Source organism: Podarcis melisellensis (genome assembly GCF_964234715.1).
Source record: "Podarcis melisellensis genome assembly, chromosome: 16".
Lineage (NCBI taxonomy): Eukaryota > Metazoa > Chordata > Lepidosauria > Squamata > Lacertidae > Podarcis > Podarcis melisellensis.
Genome location: NC_138533.1, coordinates 15,067,679 through 15,085,769, shown reverse-complemented (window position 1 = coordinate 15,085,769; position 18,091 = coordinate 15,067,679). Strand labels below are relative to the sequence as shown.

The following is an 18,091-nucleotide window of genomic DNA, read 5'->3' as shown; positions in this document are numbered from 1 at the left end:
TTATTTAAAAAAAATAAAAATAGAAAACACTAAGGAAAACAGAAGAAAACCAGAGAGGAGGATTTTAAAAACTGTCAAAAGCCAAATTGTCATTGTGAGGGCAGTTCCCTGCTCACTTGTGCAGCTTCTTCAAATAAAACATTTGAGATACACACACACACACACACACAGAGAGAGAGAGAGAGAGAGAGAGAGAGAGAGAGAGAGAGAGAGAGAGTTTTTTTCCTTAAAAAAAAAATTAGGGGTATTTTCTTTTTCCTACTCATATTGAATTACTGCCCCTCAATGAGGCCAAACTTAGATTCACAAAATGTTTAGGGGTATGCATACCCCTGCGTCCCCACCCCCCAGAAAAAAGCACTGCGCATACATATGTTATTATATTGTTATGCCACTTCAAAGAGCTTGGGGCTCACCCCTTTTGCCTTCACAACACCCCCGTCAGGTAAGCTAGAAGGAGAGGTAGCGCAGGCTCATGTCACCGGGGCTCTCCAGCCCTAGTCTGACACCCTCATCTTGATGCCTGGGGCACCTTTGGCCAGGGATGACAGGCCTCTTGGGCCAGGAGCATCTGTGGAGAACACACACACACACACACACACCGCCCTGCCACAATCAGTTCTCCAGGCCTGCCCTAGCCTGCTGCCTGCCCTGTCACACAAGCTCTGTGTTTTATCCGCTCACTTCCTATCATCATAAATGGGGCAGAGGAAAATCCATGCCGGCTGGCTGGCCAGGGAGGTGGGGTTGCGGGGGGGGCGGCGGCCGGGGGGGGGCAAAGATTCTTCTGGGCTTCTCTGCAATTTGCGTACGGATCCCGTCCAACCTCGGTGACCAAACTGCTGTTTCATTTTATCAATTTGCTCCCGACGCTGCTCCTCCTGACATTATTTGAGACAGCTCTGCAGATTTATCAGCTGAAATTAATGGCTCGGGGGTGCGGGAGGGGGGCGAGGATGTGCGTGGTTGAAACTTCTCCTGCATGCTGTGCCCTTGAAGAAGCCATTGGACTCTTTTGCAGGTCAACACACCCCCAAGGTTGTTAAAAGAAGAAGAAGAAGACCCCAAGGGCAGAATCCACCACCCCCCGCCTAAAAAAAGCCAACCCCCACAGACACCCTCTATGGGGATCAAAACCCTGTAGGAATCAAATTTTCTGCTCACAGATTCAAATTCATGCCGACCTCTGCTGTCAAAATGGACATTTAGGCTGCAGTCAATGGCATGTCTCCCTGGAAGCAAGCCTCATTAAAGGCAGTGGGACTTACTCGTGAGTAAACATGTACAGGATCCTTGCAGGGATGGCTTCTTTTAAATCCGGGACTGTCCCTGGAAAATAGGGACCACTTGGAGGGTGTCTTGGGGGTGGGGTATATTTTTGCACCTTGCTAGGACCCCCAGATGTTCCTTGCCTGAATCCCAGATGATGTTCCACGGAAGGAGGAAGAGGCAGATCAAAACGAAGAGGATTGGTTCGGATTCCACAGCCTTCCAGGCCAAAGGAAAGGGAAGAGGCTGGCCCCTCCTCCTCCATCGGGATGAAGCGATGTCCTTTGCCCTGGCTCTGGTGTGGGCCATTAAGGAGCCATCAAAAGCCAATGTGAAAAAGGGAGTTGAGAAATATCTCACCACCACCATCAAAAAAAAAGGAAGGGGGGTGGTGGAGGTCATTCAAGCGCCTAATGGCCCAGCAATCTGGAGACCCCCTGGGTGGAGAAGCACAAAGCAGAAAGCTTTGCTATAATCTTTCCCGGAGCAAGTAAGTGCCTGAGGAAGCCTTTGAGTGCCTGAAAAGGCAGGGAGAGATTTGTGAAAGCTCTAGAAGCCGCCGCCGCCGCCGCCGCCGCCGCCTTCACAAGCCTGAGAGGCTCCGCTTTTGTTGCTTGTGCTGGAGACACGACTGTCGTGATAACAAGGAGGAGAGCAAGGAAGAGAAGCAGCAGCAGCAGCGGCAGCCGCCCACATCTCTCTGCCGTCTCCCTGCCTCTGCAATATATATTCTTGCTCCCTGTGCCCACCACTCCCGGATTTCCAAAGCTTTGTTTACTCCAGTGCGCGTTTGGAGTTGGCTTGAAAGGCTGGGGCTCTCCCTAAGGAACAGGAGACCAGAAGCCTTGCAGCTCCTTTCGAAACCAGGAAGCGTTTATGGGGTTCAGGCCTGCCTGCAAAACACCCTCCTCTGGGACCCGGAAGCTTGTAGAAACCCTGATCCGGCTTCAGTCTGATACCCAGTGTTACGGAAATTACGGGGGGGGCGGCACATCTTTAAAGTTGTTAAATGTTACAAATATTATGCCTTAACGTATCCTTTCAGCTTGGCAGCTCAGGGAAGTTACCTAGCTATAAAAATAATATAAAATCAACTCCTTTGCCAGTTTCCTCCATTCCAAAGCTGTTTTTCCCTTGAGAAAAGGACTCCAGGAAGTGCCCAGAGGTGACAATTGCTGAGCTGATTGTTGGCCAAGGAAAGCCTAATCCCATCAACAGACTTGCCAAGGGGCCCAGACATGCAAAGGAAGTTCTATTGTACTTTGGGTGGTGGGACTTCAGAGGTGTCTGCCTATGCTAATCTTATACCTGGGTCTTGAGCCCTGACATGTCATCTTATGCTAATCTTGAACCAAGGACTTGTCTGGACATGTTAGTCAAGGTTGAACTAGTGTAACCCCTGTCTACCCCTCCCCTTTTGTGACATGTCAGTGATGTAAAGATGATGTATCAATGATGCTGTGCGAACTGTATCATGGGATGTGGTGGGAAGTTTTAAAAGTTCTTGTCACTCTATTCTCAGGGTTCAAACTTTCTTCCTTGAACCTGTTGCACAATAAACTTTGGTCTACAGCTATTTGCTCCGGTTGGTGGCTGGACTCCTTCCTTTATTCTGCAAGGACCCATGGGCTCTGCCCAACGAGCTGGGTGACTGAGCAGCCTTGCACCTAGATTTTTCCAGACAGGGGGAGTGCTGGGTGTAGATGGCAAAGGGAAAACGCTCAGTACTTTCTCAGGGACACTGTTATGTGCCTGCATAGCCCAGGACCATTTTTACGTACTGTGGCACTAACAAAAATGGCACATTTTTCTTGTAAACCGCTTTGCAGGTTGGTTTGTTTCTTGTTTTACAATCAAGCAGGCAACGGCGTGCACGAGCCTGCAGGTGCCTGAGCCATTGCATCACTCCCAGGAGAGATGCGTGGCTCCGGTGCACTGCTGGCCCTGCAGGAAGTACTGCCCCCAACAGTGTGGCACCTACTGTGTCCCCGCCCCCCTTAGCTACGCCTCTGCAAGCAGGATATAAATTATATGAAATGAATACGAAATAAATAAATACAGCGTGCATACCCTCCAACATTTCTCTGATGAAAATAGGGATGTCCTATTCCACAACAACAATTTAAAAAAATTATTACCGGTACTTAGAATCATAGAGTTGGAAGAGACCACAAGGGCCATCGAGTCCAACCCCCTGCCAAGCAGGAAACACCATCAGAGCACTCCTGACATATGGTTGTCAAGCCTCTGCTTAAAGACCTCCAAAGAAGGAGACTCCACCACACTTATACCCAACCCATCCAGCTGGGTTGTCCCAGCCACTCTGGGTAGCTTCCAACATATATAAAAATATAAGAAAATTATACAGGGCTGCCTTTAGACGTCTTCCAAAGGTTGTAAGGTTACTTATATCCTTGGCTCAGGAGGTCGCATAATTCCATACCCTCCAATATTTCGCTGATGAAAACAGGAATGTCCTAAGGAGAAGCAAGACATTCCAGCATCAAATCAGAAATTGGGACAGCTATAAATCCAGGACTATCCCTGGAAAATAGGGACACTTGGGAGGGTCTGCAGTGGCTGCAATCAAGACAAAATGAGGCACCATGGAGTTCAGTCCACGTTTTCTTCTCCTGCCAAGATCAAATTCGATGTCCCTGTGTATAGCTTTGGATCAACTGCACCCCTTCTTATTAAAAACAAAAAAGGCAGAAAAGTTACTAGTCCACATGACAGCAAACAAGGACCTAAAAAAAAATGAAGGCTAGTGCCCACTTCTGCAAATTCTGTCCTGAAAAGACCCCTCTGCAGAAAATGGAGAGGCTTGCCTAATGATAATTGGATTGATCAAAGCACCATGGAGTTTTACTCAAGATAGCCAAAGTTGTTTAATAAAGGGGGAGGGGAGTCATTACTAAATGTCATTATAAAACAAGCAGCACCCAGTATGAACAACAGTAATAAAACATAAAGCATACACAAACTTTCAGGCGCTCCAGGAATTTAGATATGCAGAGCTCAGGTGAAATTCGAAGAACATCACATAAATTCCACTCAAGGCACTTTTCAAAGGTGGGGGTGGCAGCTTTAGAGCAATATTTGAGGAAGATAATCCTATCAGGACCAGGAGACTCTCCTCCAAGACAATCCTGCTGTGCCCATTCCCCTCACATCCCTCTCTCTCCTGCTGCTCTTAAACAGCTGAGTTGAGGGTGCTGATGCCTGAAACATGCCCTTAGAGGGACAACCAAAGCAAAGATGCATCACACAACCAAAGAGGCACCCTCAGGATCTTTTGCAATTGGGACGGCAGCCCAGACATATTTTAAATAGAGTAAATAAATCAATTAGTCTATGACAAGCTTGGGAGTCTTCGGTGAGGTATTGATCAAAAGCTTTTTGAAAGTCTGAGTACACAATCTCAAGCAGATCCCCTCTTTCTATAGGCTTGTGGACACTCTCAAAAAACTCTACTTGCTCTTGCAGAAGCCATGCTGGTTCTGCTTCAGCAAGGCTTGTTCTTCTACATGCTTGGTTATCTTAGCTATAAGAACCCTTCCTGTCAATTTCTCATCAAGCTAATCTCCCCTGGATCCCTTTTTAAAAATTAGTGCTACACTGACTACTTTCCAGTCCTCAAGCACAGACCTTAGGGACATTTTTGTTAGAAGATCAGCACAGAGATCTGTCCTCCAAAGGTCCAACCACCTCACTAGCCAGTCTCCTGCTGCTACTACTAACATATTTAAATAAAAAAGGTAAAGGACCCCTGACTGTTAGGTCCAGTTGTGGATGACTCTGGGGTTGTGGCGTTCATCTCACTTTATTGGCTGAGGGAGCTGGCGCACAGCTTCCGGGTCATGTGGCCAGCATGACTAAGCCGCTTCGGGCAAACCAGAGCAGTGCACGGAAACACCGTTTACCTTCCCGCCGGAGCAGTACCTATTTATCTACTTGCACTTTGACGTGCTTTCGAACTGCTAGGTTGGCAGGAGCAGGGACCCAGCAACGGGAACTTGCGGGGATTTGAACCGCCAACCTTCTGATCGGCAAGCCCTAGGCTCTGTGGTTTAACTCACAGCGCCACCCACATATTTAAATAGTTCTCCTCAAATTATTTTTTAAAGTATCCATTATTGCCTGCTTGCATTTTGTGTTGTCAGACTTTGCGATCTTTTTTGTACCCGTCATTTGGACAAGATGTCTATTTTTGAAAGGAAATTCACGGTGTGGAGGGACGTGGGAAGTGGAATCCGCAAATGAACAGTGCTTTTTAACTTGATCAGAGTTAGGGGTGTGCAGTGAGGACATTTCAGGCAGGGTTCTTCCCTTGAGATGCCACAGGGGATCGACCCTGGAACCTTAGCATGCCAGGCTCTGCCAAGGAAGAAGAAGAAGAAGAAGAGTTTGGATTTGATATCCCGTTTTATCACTATCCTAAGGAGTCTCAAAGCGGCTAACATTCTCCTTTCCCTTCCTCCCCCACAACAAACACTCTGTGAAGTGAGTGGGGCTGAGAGACTTCAAAGAAGTGTGATTGGCCCAAGGTCACCCAGCAGCTGCATGTGGAGGAGTGGGGAATCGAACCCGGTTCACCAGATTACGAGTCCGCTGCTCTTAACCACTACACCACACCGGCTCTATATATATCTCCTTAAAATTCCACGGCCATTAGTTGAGGCACCCCCGCACGAGCCACCCCACCCCACCTCATTGCCCCCAAGGAAGCTTGTCCCACACAGGGACCTGGCCAGAAATGAGAGCGCCCATGCAATCAGCCAAGCCAAATACTTCAAAGCCAAACATTGGAAGGTGGCTGGGGCAACCCAGTCAGATAAGCAGGGTACAAATAAGAGAACTGTTGTTGTTGTAATTCCACAAGAACAACAGCCAGAAGGTCCACACCATACATTTAAAGTGACTCCCACCCAAGTATCCTGTTGTTTCCCCATCTGATTCCCAGCACCTTTCACAAACTACAATTCCCAGAATTCTTTGGAGGGTGTCAGGTGCTTTGAATGTATGTTAGGTGTTGGTGTGGATGTGGAAGCGCAACTTCTGCTCACTTCACACCTGCTCTCCACCAGCCTCCACTGCTCATTCGCTACATTGCTCTGCATTCCGCGCAAACTCAGCCACGCTTCCAACCAGCTGATTGTCCCAGCCAGGCGCTGCTTGGCAGCAATTGCAGGGGTCTCTGTGGGTGTCCGGGACGCGGGTGGCGCTGTGGGTTAAACCACAGAGCCTAGGACTCGCCAATCAGAAGGTCGGCGGTTTGAATCCCAGCAACGGGGTGAGCTCCCATTGCTCAGTCCCTGCTCCTGCCAACCTAGCAGTTCGAAAGCACATCAAGTGAAAGTAGATAAATAGGTACCACTCCGGCGGGAAGGTAGGTAAACACCATTTCTGTGCGCTGCTCTTGTTCGCAGCTTAGTCATGCTGGCCACATGACCAGGAAGCTGTATGCCGGCTCCCTCGGCCAGTAAAGCGAGATGAGCACCGCAACCCCAGAGTCGGTCACGACTGGACCTAATGGTCAGGGGTCCTGTGGGTTTCCAGCTTTGCTCTCAAGCTCTTTGGAAGAGAAGTCCCACTTGCAGGCAAAGGCATCTCACCATCTTTGAATGCAAAGCTCCAGAGCTCTTTCATTGTGGAAGTCCTTTCAGAACACTTGGGGTTTTTACAAGGCTATTTGGACATCCAGCACAGTGGCTTTCAAAACTCCCCTGCCCCTGCCCAATATCCACTGTGGGAGCCTCAGTGGACCACTTGATAAACTTTAAAATGTGCTGCCCACCCACCCACCTCCATAGCACTATATGGATTATTGGTTTGGGGGTTGTGAGTGGGTTTTGTCTTTTCCCACTGCTTGAATTATGCTTTTTTATCTGCAGTCACCTGCTCTGGGACCTTCTGTTGAAAAGAAAGCCAGGAAGACAATAAATCACAATGGCGATAAGTGTACTGTCAAATGAGCATAATATTTTTTCCATACTGCATTAAATGAGAAGAAAAATAAAACAGCCTGCTCGTCAAAGCCAGCACCGCATTGAGAAAATCACTTTCTTTAGTCCAGAGAAAAGGCCTTTTAGTGGGTAAGTTTTCAGAGGAGGAATTGTAGATTGTACCAAGGCTGTGTGATACAAAAGCCACTGGCTGAAGACAGAACCTTTCCAACCTGTTTGATAATCCAACCCTGATGAAAACAGTCTCAGTTTCCATTGTTAGGAAAATAGATCAAACAAACACGAGGCCAAGCACGGATATTATCTAGTCTTCCACAGCCTTCCACCCCAGACCACATGAATGGAACTTGGGGGCCACTGGCAGTCCATCATGCTTGGTATTATAAGAATTTTAAGGATATATATATATATATATATATATATATATATATATATATATATATGCAGGTTTTGGTGTCCTCGGGTGTCTTCCCGTGTAAAAGTTGGGGTGTCTAGGCGACGTTTCGACGAGGTCTCACTCGTCATCTTCAGGCTGGTGCTTTCGGCTTCTTGTTACTGGAAAATGTTCATAACTGCATATATAAACCACATATCTGAAAGCCCACAGAAAAAGTCCTGAAACCATTTTGTCCCTTCCAAATTGACCTCAAATATTTCTCTGCAAGGTCGAAGAAAAATGGAAAAGCCTCCCCATTGTCGTTTTGTTCACAAATCCTGTCTTAAGGGTATGTCTGTGTATGAATAGGGTGAGCCTGTGACCTGGCTCAGGAACTAAGTATTTATCATTACAAAAGACTGGCAATCCAATCAAGTGACCATTAACAGGTCACCTGCCAGACAGGAGATAAACAACGCACTCAGATTTCTGTAGTAGACCACCTTTTCTGTGATATAGGTATGATATATCTGGGGGGTGGTCTTGGGCTACACCCCTTCTGTGATGTATGTATGATGTTTCTGGGGGTGGCCTTGGACTCCAGGGCGGGATTTATACGGGCTCTTGGATACCTCCTAAGGGAAGGGAAGATTTTGTTTACAACATTGGACATAAGAGCAGAAAGAGCCTTCTAGATCAGGCCAAAGGGGACCCATCGAGGCCAGCATCCGATTCTCACAGTAGCCAACTGGATGCTCCAATGGGAAACTCACATGCAGGATCCAAGCACAAGAGCATTCTCCCCTCCCGTGGCCTCCAGCAACTGGAATTCAGAAGCTTTGCTGCCTCCAACTGTTTGAAAAATGTCTCCAGTCCACTCTGACTGAGAGCAGCTAACCAGTGTCCTTCCTAATGGGAGGTGACAGGGGTCTTCTACATGCACCCCATGCGCAAGAATAGCATAGCTGCACTAGCTCTGTACTCGGGAGGCAGACCATAGCTCAGTGATAGAGCATCATACTCTCCAACATTTCTCTGATGAATATAAAGGTAACCATAAAGGGACCCCTGACCATTAGGTCCAGTTGTGACCGACTCTGGGGTTGCGGCGCTCATCTCGCTTTATCGGCCGAGGGAGCCGGCGTACAGCTTCCAGGTCATGTGGCCAGCATGACTAAGCCGCTTCTGGTGAACCAGAGCAGTGCATGGAAACACCATTTGCCTTCCCGCCGGAACGGTACCTATTTATCTACTTGCACTTTGACATGCTTTTGAACTGATAGGTTGGCAGGAGCAGGGACTGAGCAATGGGAGCTCACCCCGTTGCGGGGATTCGAACCACCAACCTTCTGATCAGCAAGTCCTAGGCTCTGTGGTTTAACCCACAGCACCCCCCCCCCGTGTCCCCTGATGAGTATAGGGACATCCAGAATTATTATTATTATTATTATTATTATTATTATTATTATTATTATTATTATACCCCACCCATCTGTCTGGGTTTTCCCAGCCACTCTGGGTGGCTTCCAACATATATAAAAACATAATAAAACAGTAAACATTTAAAACATCCCTATAAAGAGCTACCTTCAGGTGTCTTCTAAAGGTTGTATACTTATCTCCTTGGCTCAGGGGTTGCAAAACTCTACACCCTCCAATATTTATCCAATGAAAATTCTAAGGAAAAGCAGGACATTCCGGGATCAAATCAGAAACCAGGATGGCTTCTGTAAATCTGGGACTGTCCCTGGAAAATGGGGGCACCTGGAGAGCCTGGAGCACCCACTCTGCATCAGTGGCGTAGCGTGGGGGGTGCAGGGGGGGGCGGCCGCACCGGGCGCAACATCTGGGGGTTAGGGTTAGGGGGTGCAAATCCACGGGTTAGGGGGCACAAATTACTTGCCTTGCCCCGGGTGCTGACAACCCACGCTACGCCACTGCTCTGGATGCAGAAGGATCAGTTCTTGGCACCTTCTCCAGGTAGTTCTGGGAGAGACCTCCCCACCTGAGACCCCCAGTCAGTGCAGACAATACTGAGGTCGATGGCCCAAGGATTTGACAGCTTCCTATGCACAGAGATCTGCCTCACTCTGCTGCCCTGAAATGACATTCAAAATCTGCCCCTGAGGCTGCCACTCGACTTAATCAGGCAGCTGGCGGGTTGGGGAGTTGTCTCAATCGAGAGCCTCTTCTTTTACAGTAAGAACTGGCCCCCACCAGTCTGTGCACATAGCAGCCAGAGCCGACAAAACCCAGATCCCTGTCTGTTCCCACACCCCACGCACTGCAGAGAAGGACAGCAGAGCCTCTGCTCCTGGCAGGACTGCAAGGTGGGTCAAAATTCAACAGGTATGGCCTTTTCAAGTAGGAAAACTCCATGGGGGTGGGAAGAAACGCCTTTTTGAATTTCTGCCTGTTAACATATATCATCATAGAATTGTAGAGTTGGATGAGGCCACAAGTGTCATCTAGTCCAACCCCCTGCAATGCAGGAATCTTTTGCCCAACATGAGACTCAAACCCACAATCCTGAGATTTAAGAGTCTCATGTTCTACCGACTGATGATTTATTTCTCCAATTTGTAGACCACCCTTCACCCCATCAGTGTGATCCCAAGATATTATTGTTTCCAACAATAAGCACATATACAAAATTAATACATCAAATATAACAGTTATTAATAACAGCCCAATTAATAAAAAAAAGCAATAGAATAACAGCATGAAATCAATAAAGCTGAAGTGGTTGCACATTTCCCCTTTTCAAACGCCTACTCGTTTGAAATTTGAGTGAGCCACAGAGTTTGAGCCCCACCGGCTCCTGTTTTTCCAAAAAGGCAGCCCTGATTTTGTTGGGTACATTGGCACCAGAGGAAAGTGAGCCAGGGATATGTACTTGGAACAACCTAGCAAGGGAGCCCCACACCCAACCTTGCTCCATGTGCCAGAGGGGAGCCCCAGCTGAGGCAGCGTCTCAGCCCCACTGATGGACACAGCAAGTGAGTTCAGCAGCCCAGTGAGTTCAACAACAGGGCCAGGAAGCCAGGCCAGACTGCTCTTCCCTTCCCCTCTTTGTTCTAACAGGTAGGTAAACTAATCAGATGAATTACAGATAATAGATATGCAGGTAGATCGCCAGCAGAGGTGGGGAGGGTTTCCAGTGTATTGCACAGAACACGTACAGCTATCTGCCTGCTAGACAGAACTTATGGCTGGCTGGGTGTGCCCCAAGTTGCAATGAGCTATTGGTCCTTGGGGAATGTGCGTGTTTCTTTGGGGCCAAGGTGGCTGACCTGCAGCAGCTGGGAGACAAGAGGTTGATGAGGGAGACATGATCTCTGTTTTCTGCTCCCCAGACGAGAGAGTGTGCTTGGAGAAGGAGGGTCTCGGGGGAAAAGAGGGGTTCAGACTGCGGAAGAGGGAACTGCTCCCTTAGAAGAAATACATTCCTTGGGGAATGAGCAGTTATCCTCCAGGTCACAGGGAAAATCTGGTGGTGGGTGGTTCAATCATAGAGAGATAGATAAGATGGGTGTGTTATGGCCACAAGGTGCCTTGCTTGCTTGGTGCAAAAGTTACAGGTGTTGCCTGTCACCTAAGTAGCCTGGAAGTTAGTCCTGGGGAGGGGTCAGTGGTTGTGGCGCATGTTGGCATCAATGACAGGGGGAAATGTAGTCACAAGGTTCTGGAAGCCAAAGTTAGGTAGGATGCTGAAAGCCAGGACCTCCTAGATGGGTTTCTCTGAAATGCTGCCAGTTCCACATGCATGTCCAGGCAGGTAGATGCAGCTCTGTGGTCTCAATGCATGCATGAGGCCATGGTGTCAGGCAGAGGAGTTTGGATTTGTGAGGCACTAGGGAACATTCTGGGGCAAACTGGTCCTGTACAAAAGGGATGGGCTCCACTTGAACTGGGATGGAACTAGACTGTTGGAGCTTAATATACAAAGGTGGCAGAGAAGCTTTCAAAACACGGGTAGGCAAACTGAGGCCCAGGGGCTGGATCTGGCCCAATCGCCGTCTCAATCCAGCCCGTGGACGGTCCGGGAATCAGTGTGTTTTTACATGAGTAGAATGTGTGCTTTTATTTAAAATGCATCTCAGAGTTATTTGTGGGGCATAGGAGTTGTTCATTATTATTTTTTCAAAATAAAGTCCGCCATCTCCCCACAAGGTCTGAGGAACAGTGGACCGGCCCCCTGCTGAAAAAGTTTGCTGACCCTTGTTTTAAAATGATTGACAGGGGGAAGCCAACAGGAGATGAGGATGGTCCAGTTGGGAACAAATCTCCCCCTGGTCCCTGCCTGGCTGGGGAAAAAATGATGAAAATTTAAGCGGTGAAATGTAAGCCTTGAGCTAGGTGTTGTGAGTGCAGGGGCTCAGAGTGACAATTTAGAAAAGCCAAAACATTGCAGGCCAAAGCACAAGTGCCACTTGAAAACAGAGAAGGTACCCAAGTGTTTATACGCTAAGGCTAGAGGCCTCCAGACCACGATGGCCGGAGTGCTTGAGGACAGCATCATTACAGTGGGCATGGTGGAAACCTGGTGGAATGGAGAGAACCAGTGGATCACAGCTATCTCTAGATATAAACTCTATATGAAGGACAGGGAGGACATGCCAAAGGTGGTGTCACCCTGTACGAGAAAGCACTAAGTCCAGCAAACTAGAAGTCCCGAAAGGGGTGAAGAATTACCAACGAAAGAGGAATGGCAGATGAAATTAATGGACTATGCAGAATTAGACAAGATGAGAGGAAGGATTCGAAACCTGTGGGATCAGAGATTCTCAGAGGACTGGATACGTGAATACGTATACGTGAACTATCTGAAAAGCAATTGTAGTCAACAGATTATGCTAGTAGGATTGCAAGAAGTTTTGTAAGGAGGACTATGTGAAATATTGCAGAGAAAAGTATGAAGAGAACTATTAGTGAAGGGCTATTAAAAGTAATAGTGAAATTAATGAAATGGAGATTAAGTGATAAAGATTGAAAAATCTTCAGATGTGGTTGATGGAAGTCCAAAACACGGAATAAGATGAGAAAATATATTGTATGTTTTTTTGAAAATTATTTTTATATATATATATATATATATATATATATATATATATATATATATATTTTTAAGAAAGAAGAAAGAATATATATATATATATTTAAGAAAGAAGTCTCGAAAGGGGCAGATGAAGAATGAAGGAAGCATCCAAGAGAGATGTTGTAGTAGAGAGTGAATTCAATCACCCTCACACCAACTGACTATATAAGTGTTACAATCACGACAAAGAGGTGAAATTTCATGATACCCCAAATGACTGTGCCCTAGAACCGTTAGTCATAGGGCAGAGGGGTTGCTGGGAGGTATGGCCCTGGAATTAAATTTAAGTGGCACCCAGAATCTGGTGTGAGATGCAAGTGATTGGGAACAGTGGCCACAGTGCCAAGAAAATGCAAAACATTCACATTTGACTTCAAAAGAGGAAGCTTCTCAAAAATGAAAGGATTGGTTAAAACAATGTTGAAGGGCAAAGTCTGGAGGATCAAATGTTTCCACAACGCTTTGGGGGTTGTTCAAAACCACAATAACAGAAGCTCAGCTAGAATGTATAATGCATATCAAGGAAGGCACTGCCAAGGCCAAGAGGGTGTCAGAGGAGCAGAGTCAAAGAAGCTATTAGAGGCAAGAAGGCTTCTTCAGAAAATGGAAGTCTTGTTCAAATGAGGACAACGAAAAGGAACATAAACTTTGGCAAAGAAATGCAAGCAGACAATAAGGGTTGCTTACATCATGAATTTGATGAAAATATTGCTCAAAGCATAAAGACAAGCAACGGCAAAAGATTAGTAGCAAGAGACTAGTTAGAGAGGCATTTGGACCTTTGGATGACAAGAGAGAACATGGTGTGCTAAAGGAAGACCAGGAGATTACACCTAGAAGCTGAATGAATGCTTTGCATCTGTCTTCCCTGTGGAAGACAGGGCAGATAGGGCAGATTTCTGTGCCAGAGCTAACTTCCTAGGGAAGGAAGTTTGAGGGACTGGGGCAAATAATGGTGACGAGAGATGAAACTCTAGGCGTCATTGACAAATTAAAAACTGACAGATTAATCAAGTCTGGATGGCATCAACCTGAGAACTCTTAACAAACTCAAATGTGGCACTGTTGATTTTTTCAGAAACATATGTAAGTTGTCCCTAGGATCAGCCTCTGTATCTGGGGACTGAAAGTAGCCAATATAATAATAATAATAATAATAATAATAATAATAATAATAATAATAATAATAATAATAATAAAGCCCCAGGAAGGACCCTGGAAATTACAGACTGGTAAGCTTAATGTCTGTTTTGGGGAAATTGGTGCAAAGTACTGTTAAAGCTAGAATTACCTAGGTTAAAGAACAAGTTTGGTGCAGCATGGCTTCTGCAAGTCTCCCTAACCTATTAAGAGTTCTTTGAGAGTACTGCATATAGAGAAGATCCAGTTGACATTGTGTACTCAGAGACTTTCCAAATGCTTTTCACAAAGTACCCCATGAAAGACTATTGAATAAGAGGTGATGTTGTCTTTATGGAGCAGGAACTGGAAAAGTAACAGGAAGCAGAGAGTAGGAAAAATGGACAGTTCTCCCAAGGGAGGGCTGTAGAAAGTGGAGTCCCCCAAATATTAGTATTTGGACCCGTGCTTTTTCACTTGTTCATGAACAACCTAGAGTTAGTGGGGAGTAGTGAGGGAACCAAATCCACTTATGATACCAGGGTGGTTGAAAAAAAACAAAAGAGGTTCTGAGGAGCTTCAAAATCCTGCTCATTCTCTTCAGACTGTGTGGATGGGTAGTGAAATGGCAAATGCAATTCAATGCAAGCAATTGTAAAGTGATGCACAGTGGAGCAAAAACATTCCTAGCTTCCCATATGCACTCATGGGGTCTGAGCTGGCAGTGACTGACCAGGAACAAGACCTTGGGGTCATAGTGGAAAGCTGGATGGAGCTGTCAACCCAGTGTGCAGCAGCTGTGAAAAATGTGAATATCATCATGCTAGGGTTTAGGAAAAGGGATTGAAAATAAAGCTGCCAAGATCATGAGGTCATTATGCAGATCTATATGGTGCAACCACATTTGGAATAAAGCATTCAGTTCTGGTTGCCTCACCTCAAAAAGGATATTGCAGAGCTGGGTATAGTTTAGCGAAAAGGTGACTAAGAGGGGACATGATAAGAGGTGCATAAAATTATTGATGGTGTGAAGAAAGTGAATAGAGAAACATTATCTCTCTCTCTCTCTCATAATACTAGAAATTGGGGACATCTGATGAAATGGAACGTTGGACGATTCAGGACAGACAAAGTACATTCTTCACACAGTGCCCTATGGAACTCCCTCCCACAAGAAGTTGTGAAGGCCACAAATTTAGATGGCTTTAAAAGAGGATTGGACAAATTTATGGAGGAAAAGGCTATTGGTGGCGACTTGCCATGATGACTATGTTCTACCTCCATTAGTGGAAGCAGTAGGCTCTTGTTATATGAATTCTAAGCTGTCATAAATAAAATGCACATGTGTAAGTGTGCAAGGTCAACAGACATATATATAAGTGCATAAAGCACATGTCTGAAATAGTAGAGGGCAATACAGCATCCATGTTTAGCCCCTAGTCAAGCTATGAGTCCCCCTAAAGTCACTAGCAGCAAATACCTGATAGGTCACCCCTCTGCAAACCATTTGAGACGTGTATGTGTTGAATGGCCTATCTGACCCGCCAAAAGAGCAGATATCTATGCAGGAATGAAAAAGGCTCTTGACAATGAATTCTGGAGTCTAGGTATTCACCATTTCAAAAGGATGCTTCAGACAGGCCAGGAGCAGCCATAATCAGGTGTTGTCAGGCATACAGATTGGCAGGCTTGTAAATAAATATGTTGGAGTAGCATGAAATCTGAGCATGATCTGATTCACACATGCAACCCATTTTGTTTGGGGTTTTTGTTTGGGGGGGGTGTCTTTCCATTACAGAGGTGGTCACTATCTGAGGGTTTAAAAATTGTAACACGCTTTTGTTCTCTGCTCCTCACCTCCTTGCAAGGGGAAGAAGGAGACTCTGTTGCAACAGAGGAATAAAGATCAAAAGCATCAGCTTGCCTTGCTTCCTTGGAAATCTCTGTTTGCATCTCTGACTGATAGAGGACCTGAGAGACACAACATCTCTCAATGGGGAGTTGGGCTGTAAAAGCCAACCCCAATTTTCTTACACGCTCTGAATACCAGTTGCTGGGAAATGCACGAGGGGAGGGTGTAGCTGCTGTGCCGGTCCTGCTTCCAGGATTCCCACTGTGGCATCTGGTTGGCCACTGCGAGAACAGGATGGGTCCCCTTCGTCCTGATTCAGCAGGGCTCTTCTAGTGTCCTTGCTCCAAATGCCTGGGAGAACAGAATAGCTTTTACTTGCCAGTGGAAAACCCATCAGGGTCTCTGCCATCTAAGCCTCTAGAGGAAGGGCATTCCAGAGTTGGTGGGGCCACCACAGAGAAGGCCCTCTCACACTTCACCTCACAGCAGGCTAAGTCCACCCAGGAGATGGTGGGAAGGTCACAGGAGACCCAGAGAAAAAAAGAAAGAAAGAAATGATGGTGACCCAAGGTCCAATTGGTAGGTCAGCGGACACAGGGTTGCACCAGGAATTATGGGGTGCATTGTGTGCCTTCAGGCAAGTAATTCTCTGCCAGCCTCAGTCCTTCTGTATGTGAGATGGGAATAGCTCTAAATGCTAGCAAGAAGATTCCTCAGAGGGATGTTCTGTGAATAGGCAAAGTAAAAGATATCAAGCTTCTCTCACATTAAAAATGCTATATACAAGGAATAAAGAGGATTGCTCTCTTAATAGATTTACAAGGCCCTTTCGCCTGGTGGACACAGAAATATAAATTTAATCTTTGAGGCTGCAGAAAGACCCTCAGCTCTGCTCTTGGCACAGCCCAGAAGGCCTCTCTCCCTCCCTCCCTCTCTCTCTCTCTCTCTCTCTCTCTCTCTCTCTCTCTCTCTCTCTCTCTCTCTCTCTCTCTCTCATGACAAGATCAGCTTTTAAAGCCAGTTTGCAAGATTAGGTTCAAATCCACACCAGCAAAACACACACCCCAACCCTCCTCCAGCACAAATCACATTTCAGGTAACCAGGAAAAAAAATTCAATTATAGCCAGCCGAAGGGCTTGTTTTGTGTATTTTCTTGCTGCAGGGAGAGAAATTATTCATGTAAAATTTATCTGGGCCAACACTTTAAACCATTCGGTAAGAGGACAAAGCAGCCTGAGCCCACAGAAAGGCATGCCTTGGAGGGGGGGTAGGCAGTGGTTGCCCCATCCTGAGGTATCCATTTGTCACAGTGGAGGTTTTGTTTTATCATTGGGTGGGTGGGTAGGGAGAGAAGGGGCAAGGCAGGCTGCGAAGGAGGAAAAAGCAACATAGGGTGGGGAGTCCTTTTTTTATATAGGAAAAACCAGCATCTGCACACACACACACACACACACAAATCTGGAATGAATTAAAGGAAGTTGAACTCTAATGTGAACATTGCAAGTGGATGATAAGGAACTCCAGCAGAAAGAGGAATTCTCAAGAGCTTTGTGCTGCCGTTTCTTTTTTTAAAAAAAATCCTGAAGTGATAACGCCTTCCTCCAGCGAAATATTCCAAAGGGAAGCTCTGTAAACTATACAGCAGAAAAGTGTGTGTGCATATATATGTGTGTGTGTGTGTGTTTGGAGAGAGAGTAAGAGCACACAAGAAAGAACCTTTTCAGAGAGATAGCTCCTCTGCCTGAACCCAAATTTTGCAAGTGGAATCGGCACGCTTTCTCAGGCTGGCTTGGGACATCCTGGTGTTCTGTGCAGGGACTCAACCACCCATTCATTAACACGGGGCCTGATCCATCAGAAACGTCTTCTGCATGCACCTAAGTGAAGCCAAGCGTGAACTTGTGGGGCTTCCATTTATTGCTAAGGGGGCTTTGCAAGAGAACTCCTTGTGCTTGGTGCCTGTCTGACCACTCTTAAGAGAGCCCAGAATGTGCTGCTTGGCCTTGCCCACACCCCAATCATCATTTCAGTCCATTTCCCTCATTGGTGGGGAGATGAAGGGGCCTGCCTTGTAGTTCTATGGAGTCAGGTGCAAACAGGTGCTAAAGCCATTTCTTTAGCAGCTATTTAATGCCCACCATCTGTAATTGGAGTAACATGCAGAGTCCAGCCAGGGCTTTGGGGCAGAGGATCAGGGCTCCAGTCAGCAGAAAGAGAATGACACCTCCACTCCATACAGCAGGGATGGCTGACCACCTTTTGGAGAACTAAACCTGCACATTGCTATCTAAAGTGGAGGGATGTCAGCGCATTAAGTCCTGATTCAAAAATTACTTTGCTCGACCATTGCAATGGACTAGATGGGCCATTGGCCTGATCCAGTAGGCTCTTCTTATGTTCTTATGATTCC

At 46.5% G+C, this 18,091-nt stretch overlaps 1 protein-coding gene across 20 annotated transcripts in view; it reads right to left on the bottom strand.

Annotated features, from left to right (window-relative positions):
- The window catches only part of NRXN2 (neurexin 2), a 345,065-nt gene that overhangs the window by 322,625 nt on the left and 4,349 nt on the right, over positions 1-18,091 (bottom strand). Inside the window, exon 1 of one of the 20 annotated variants that reach the window (XM_081892968.1) lies at positions 1,269-2,032. The exons of the other annotated variants lie outside the window; for them this stretch is intronic. The gene's annotated coding sequence lies outside the window, so the exon portion shown is untranslated. Of the gene's footprint in view, positions 1-1,268; positions 2,033-18,091 lie in introns of those variants that run through there. 20 annotated transcript variants of the gene reach the window in all.